Here is a 7,859-nt window from a genome sequence, read left to right as displayed (position 1 = left end):
AGTCGCATTCCTCTACCTGAACCTACAATGTTCAGCGGTGACCCACTCCGATTCAACGACTGGAAAGTGTCCTTTCAGACACTCGTTGACAGGAAGAACATACTGTAGTGGGAGAAGATACTACACTGCCTTAAAGAGTTTAGGAAGCAAGGCTTCCACCTGTTGATTGCCTGTCAAGATGACCTATTCTTACCCAAGACCCATGTTTGACCATGTCCACTGACCACTGACCACACTTCAAATGTATTTGTGTTTGTTCATTGTGTATAAGAGAGACTCAGGTCTACAGCTAGGGAGGCTGGCATCCGTGCACCTCCCTGGACTGGTACAGACCATGTTCCTTGTAATAAACGTGACATTGGTTCAGTTCACTCTCTACCTCGATTATTTCTTAATGTCTCTGTTATGAGTATTAAGTTCCCACCACAATTATGGCGCTGCGAGCAGGGTGTTTCTACTGTCCGTCAGCATTCTTTTTTTCAGATGATAGCGCTGTGCATATGGATCTGAGATGCTGGTCCGACAGGGACAACACCTAAACGAACTTTGGGGTAAGAGTGTTTTGACTCAATGTACAACATTTTGTATTTTGTGTCGTTAAAAATACAGCCGTACAAAGTACTAGGATTCTTGAATTAGGTTTTATGGTTGAACGTCCATTATCAGTAATAGACTGATATAAAGTATTTCTTGGTTAAACGTCCATTATCAGTAATAGACTGATATAAAGTATTTCTTGGTTAAACGTCCATTATCAGTAATAGACTGATATAAAGTATTTCTTGGTTAAACGTCCATTATCAGTACTATACTGATATAAAGTATTTCTTGGTTGAACGTCCATTATCAGTAATATACTGGTATAAATTATTTGGTTGAACTTCCATAGACATTTATATAGAGAAACTATAGCCTATATCAGTAGGATAGGGAATAGCATAGGAAATCATACAGACAGCGTCCACCGTTATTTTCTTTCTTTTCTCTCCTGGTGGGACCAAACAGCCCACAGGGAAGATTAAAAGAGAATGGTGAAACAGCGAATTGTATATGAGATTAATTCATAGGTTCTGGTAACGCGTAAGACTCGAGCAGCAGGTATGAATGTGTAATGTGGAATGTTGAGTATGGAATATGGAAGTGTGTAAAAAGTCAAATGGTGATTTCCTAGTATAAATGTGGCATTGTGAACAAGTAAGTATGAAGAATGTAGTCCTGGTATTTTAGTTAAGTGTCACCACCCATGGTTAGTAGGACAGCAGTTAGCAGTTGTCAGAGGCAGACTCAGGCAGACAGACAGTCTCAGAAAATAGCAGGTCTACCGGTACGCACACTTCAAAGTAATTAACAAACAGTAACGTGGTTAGCTGATCATCATGGTCATATATATTATCTTATTACGTCTTATTATAAATATAATGACAATATAACAATTTCCCAGAGTCACGGCAAGTTGAGTGTAATTGTGCTTTGTCACTTTCTATATTTGGACTAAATAGATAGGCAAAATTATACTCAAAGCATGAAATGTATAGGTAGTAAGTAACTCCTTACAATAGGTAATGTTTGTAACTGTCATCATATTTTTACCCAGTCAAGACAGGAACCCCTGTTTGTGTTTTTCCTAGGAACCTTTCGTTTTTGTCGCTATACAGAATATATCGGTATGGCATTTTTTGTGGAAAGATTAGAGGTCCTCAGGGAACTTAAGATCAGATTCAAGTAAGGGACATTTTTCAGGACAGGCAGTTCAGAAAGTAGCCCCGTTCTTCTCCCCTACCATTGACAGCAGCTGCCCTGAGTGGCTACACATGGAGTCTGGTGAGTGTAAATAAGTCTATTATTACAGTATTATGAGTGGTGGAGAAAGGTTCTGAAATGTGTTACTTATACATACACGATATAGGAATACTCTGTAACAAGTAAATGTCCAGAATTCACTAATTTTTTAGTAAATTAGTGTTAGCTATGGCTGTATTTAAGAAACTCTGTCAATTTAGCAGAATGTCTCATTTTGAATTATAAAATAACTGTAAAATAAGCAGATCTACGAGCTCACAATGTGTTGTTCTTGTAAATTAGTTATTGCAACATGGGAAAAATGTATATAGAGCTGGAGTGGTTAATGTATGATTTGTAATAACCATAATCTACACAGTAACCAGTAATTATAGTATTTAACTACATGTAGAGTATGAGGGTCCATCTAAATATACTGACGAGTCATCCATTAGGGAAGACATGGATTGTTGTGATGAATTGATCATATGGACAAGTGCAATTCCCTCATGAGAAAACTTGAATTACCGCATAGGAGCATTTGAGTAATAGTATTATATGGACTTGAAATGAGATGCAGAACTCTTGCAGCAGATGCAGGTATGTGATTCACCAGACATAGAAGTAGTAGGCCTACTGTGTTTTACAGAACCTGATTACTGTGGGACCATGTTGTGCACTACTTATCACATTGCACGGTGGCTAAAAGAGGTCGATACAGCCACATGTACAGTCAGTAGACTGTTCCGCACTCTGATGTCTGAACATTATATGCATGTGTTGGTTTGGGGCCCAACACAGCCGGGAAAGGACTGTTCCCGAATGACATTTTGGGAACATGGACATGTGAGTGACAGCAGGCACTCGGACAGAGGAACAATGGAGGACTATGTGAAAAAGGAAACATTCCAGGCTTGATGAACTAATGATTGTTCTTTTTCCTTTCATGTGATTGAACACTGGGCATCTCTTGGGGCGGTGTGCGATTGTGATGGTGGTTTGCGTTGGTGGTCTCACAGTGACTGGGTGAGTAAAGTGGCATATGAGCCTAAGTGCTATTTCTTGTCAGCATTATGGATAGCTGATCACTTCAATTCAACTTTATTGTGGTGAGCAGCAACCCAGGGCTCCCCTGGGCCACGGTCTCTTGGCGTCATTCATGGTGTTGATTTCGTCACCTCCGTTGGTGCATGGTGACGGCGTTGACATTGTTGGTGATGCTGCATTCAGGCTCCTGTTGCTACATGCCTAAAAGAAGCAGTTTTGCGACATGGGTAACAGGACACTGTCCTTTGGCTTGTGAGTTGAAATGACATGCAGTATAGTATTGCTAGCTGACATGTCATATTTGTTTTAGATGAGATACTGGTGATTTGATTTGGATAAGGAATGGCTTGTCGATATGATCATACAACTGTCCTATAGTCAATAATCTATCAGACAATTGAATGAGGGGAGTTTAAGGACTCACTCATTTCGTAGTAAATTGGTCTTGATTCAAACGTAATATTAATGAACAAATAGGTCAAATCAGACAACCCCACAGCCAAATAGGGGATGATTCCCTATGTAATGTTTAATGCAGAGTGGTCAATTGCCACTCAGATACATCATGCAAATAGGGATAAAAAATTGGCATGAGCACACAAGGTTCGACTTTATACATTGACTAATTATGTAGATTTAAAATGCGCAGATACTACTGTAGCACCTTTAAATAAAATAGGTAATTTATATATAACACAGGCAGATAGATACCGTATACTACTGAGTATCTCATATTGTAAGTAAGACTCACATATCAAGGGGTACCTAAACCATTGGGCTTGACTAGTTCACCAGCCCCCCCAACGCCTAAGGCAAGATAGCATAGGCATTTTCAGTTACATAAGTAATGTGTGGGACACGCAAAATGTAAACTTGTCCGCAGAAATAGCCTGATCACAGCTGTTAAAATAACAGTGGGGGCTCATATTGTTCAGTTTCAGTTCAGTTTAGTTTTTCTAATTTAAGGGGAGTTTCACAGCATGACATGTCACTTACGCCAACCAGGTGTCCATTTGCACCCCTCATTTCAGAGTAGCAGTGTGATTGACAGGCATCAGTGTTTGGGGGGGGGGCAAGAGAAGGTCCCCTAAGACTCATTTTTGTTGTCAACATTTAACTAATTGGCCTGTACTCCTATCTGCTTTATTCAGCTAGAGAACGGGGTCAGGCATTTCACTTTTTGATTCCAAGCAGTGATGTAAATAGATTCTCAATGCTCTACTATCTTCCTACATTTCTTCTAATTTAACTATAGATGTGTTTTTTTTCTTGATTCTAGATGTGTCCAGTAATTTTTTAATTTCTTAGAAGTGTAATTTTTAAAAGTAAATGAGTCCTGGGATGCAGGAATGATTTTGTAAATAAGTCAGGGGGATCTATCAGTCCCATGTCAACAACGTTAGGAGTTATATTTTGCCATTTTTACAAAGTGCAGCATACTCCACAGTTCAGTAACATAGCGTAATACACACATGCACTGTCACTGACGGTGCATGGTTACAGCTGCTGTTGCATTGTAGTCAGTCTTTTTCCTATTTGTATGAACAATGGTCAGATACCTGTGCAACCGGATTTCTGAATCCGATTGTGTTTTCATTACTGTTAGCAACACTACCAGTGTTGAAAGTGCGAGCTTCATCTTTGTACATAGAATATGGCTTGTAATATCCCAAAAAGGGGCATAAACAGTTGTCGCTTCCAGCCGGCATCCTTGTGTCAGACAGGGACTTGTCCATGCAATTCTGTGCCGGAGGAGGACTTTAGAAGGAAGGATTTTTATTGTCTGGACTTTCCATCAAACAATCAAGCAGCAAGCATACTGGTCAATTAATTAAGACGCATACGCATTTGTATGATAAGCTATGAGGTTCAATTTGAATGTCTAGTTGATCATGGTGTTTATTTATATATCAATAAATATATCAATAATAGTGTAAACCATCAACAGCAGAGTCATGTACATACTATTTTAACAATGAGAACCTACAGCAGAGTCATGTAAATACTATTTTAACAAAGAGAACATTATGTAAATACTATTTTAAGTTACGAGTCATGTAAATACTAGCATTTTATTTTAAGAAATCAGTTGAGTGAACCCGCGGATCAGCTATTTTCAATGAACAAGATTTAACAGTTAAAAACCATTTAACTGTTGTAATATGTTTTATATTTTGATTAACTATAATGGTCACAAATCTTAAATCGGCCTTCCTACTTACCGGAGAAAGTTTATTTTTAGTGTGTGTTTTTTCAAAATGTATTCCTAGATGTGTTTTTTTCCAAATTTAAGTATTTCTAGGTTATCCTTAGTTTATTTCTTTATAGATGTGAGATCATTTTATTTGAAGTTAGGGAAAAAAAAATTACCGAAAGATAGAAAATGATTTTTAAAAATAGCAGATCTGCGTGCACAAAACATACCTAGCACGTTGTTTCAATTATAGATAGACTGGCAGGAGGAAGTGACAAATAGTGTAAAATAGCTTAGGTAATATTAAAAATGTTTAAAGTAAAGCGACAAATAGTGTTAATAGGATGTTGATGCCGTTAAATAGCTTAGGTAATATTAAAAATGTTTAAAGTAAAGCGATGGTTCTAGCAATTATGAGCAATTCTATGGATAAATTATATCTATATCCGAAAGAAGTGCTCAGAGGGGGGACATGTATAGTTTAAGTATAGTTTAAGTTGGACATAATTGAATTCATTTTAAGCATTGGAACATTTTTAATGTAGGTACATGTATAGTTTAAGTATAGTTTAAGTTGGACATAATTGAATTCATTTTAAGCATTGGAACATTTTTAATGTAGGTACATGTATAGTTTAAGTATAGTTTAAGTTGGACATAATTTAATTAATTTTAAGCATTGGAACATTTTTAATGTAGGTATTTTAAGTATTTGTAAGTATTTTAAGTATTTGTAAGTGTTAGTTGAGTGATTAGCGAGAAAAGGATAGCATATACTGTATTTAAGTAACTAAAGTTATTGATCAAAATAATTCATCATGTATGATCTATTTGTAGTGAGGGCATAGTCTAAAAAATTGTGACAACAAGAGTGTCTGTGACACATGTAAAAGGAAGCACCCTACCAACCAAGTTGATCTTTGTACCCTGTTGGTGTCGGTGGCACCTGGACACTTCTGCAGGCAAATTCAGCTAAAAGTAGGCTGGGTCTCCTGTCAAGTTATTAGGGTACATTAAGAAGACAGGTGGGGCCCTCTGGGGTCATTGACAAATTGATCTTTGCTGAGTCAGTTTATAGCGTTGTAATGATTCCCATTTACGGAGTCTATGACCGAGCCGGGGGTCAAGTGGCGACCTATGGGTTAGGCCACTACACAGATTCGGTGTGATATGGAGCGAAGTAGAATGGAGACCTACGCAGTGGCAAGTGTGGAGAATGAATGGCCCGGGTATGTGTGGAATGTGATGTTTATCGAGTAGGCCTATAAGTAAGTAAAATGTTTTAAGGTATCACTGTGTACAACAGTGTTATTTTTAGGTGAAGTCATTCTAATGAAAATTGTTCTTTCCTACGTTCCAGGACTGGATGGTGTACCAATCAATGACAATTTAATTAATATTTTCTTTTCCCATTGTGCATGGCATGGTTAATATGGCGATATTGACTAACTCACTAAAAACTTAGAATATCTCGTCGAGGAAGAGTGTTGTGTTATGATGAGATGCAATTACAGGAGGACATTACAAAGGAAAAAATTAGTATCTATAGACATTACATCGACAAGGTAAGAACCCACTCACTCCCACACGATCTCATACATTATTGAAATATTTGTATTGACAGGAGGATAGTGCACTAGTTTAATGAAATACAGTGTCAAGATGCAATAATGTGTAACCTGTCAATGTAGTTAATAACCATAAGAGAGGGAGTTAACCAGAAATCAGACTGTGAAAGATTGTGATCAACTGTGATCAAGATAGATCTTAATAAATTCATAATTATGTATTATCATCTGGGGAAAAGTATAGAACAAATGTTTTAGAATAGGGTGCAGTGTGCTGTTTTGTTTTTTTCCAGCTCTGAAATCCAATAAATTAAGAGAAACATATCAAGAGATGTGTTTAAACAAGGGAAAAAACAAAAAAAAATGGAGAAAACACTGAAAGGACATTTGGGTTTGTATGATGGGTAAATATACACACATGCATTACATTGACGTCAGTCTAGCGTTATATGAAGACAATTAATGTAAAATAATAATAATAATAATAATAATAATATTGAAATTAATTCTGTATAAACCATCTTTTTAACCACGGTGGAAATAATTCAAGTGAACAAAATTACCTGCAAGTTGTTCTCCCTCTAAGAAACCTGACAGACATATAAATATGTCACATGGGCCAGTGACACCAATGAGAGCCAAGCCACATCATCATGTCCGTCCAGAGACTCCAGACGTCCCTACAAGGCCCACACGCATTAAATCCCCGCAGTCACCCCCCAGTGACAGATGGGATGGGAGCCGGATAAAGACTAAATACCGTGCCCACCATGGGGAAAAAAGACTAAAATGCCATGCCACAACTTGTGACAGAAACATAAGGAGAGGAGAACATTTGCGTGGAGGAAAGAACCACGAAAAAAGACTACACCTGGTGCTGGCTTATGAGTGATCGCTCAAGACAAATCGAGGGTCGTAGGTTGGAATTTCCCAATAAGAAGGAAAAGGGTTTTCGCCCCTACCAGCCATCAGAAGTTGTGTGTAATAAAAAGAAAATGATCATGTGGGTGGACATTGAATACACTTGAATGTAAACCTTTCTTATTTTAGGAGATAGTCCATATATAAGTCATCTTTTTGTAGTAAATTTGCATACAGTATAGTATCTCATGTTCCTTGGTATAAATTAATATTAGCATTTTAATTTACATATTTAAAATGGCGGAATGTAGTGGGAGAAGATACTACACTGCCTTAAAGAGTTTAGGAAGCAAGGCTTCCACCTGTTGATTGCCTGTCAAGATGACCTATTCTTACCCAAGACCCATGTT

This window comes from Electrona antarctica (assembly GCF_951216825.1).
Source record: "Electrona antarctica genome assembly, contig: scaffold_84, whole genome shotgun sequence".
NCBI classification, from domain to species: Eukaryota; Metazoa; Chordata; class Actinopteri; order Myctophiformes; family Myctophidae; genus Electrona; species Electrona antarctica.
Note: the sequence above shows the minus strand (reverse complement) of the source record.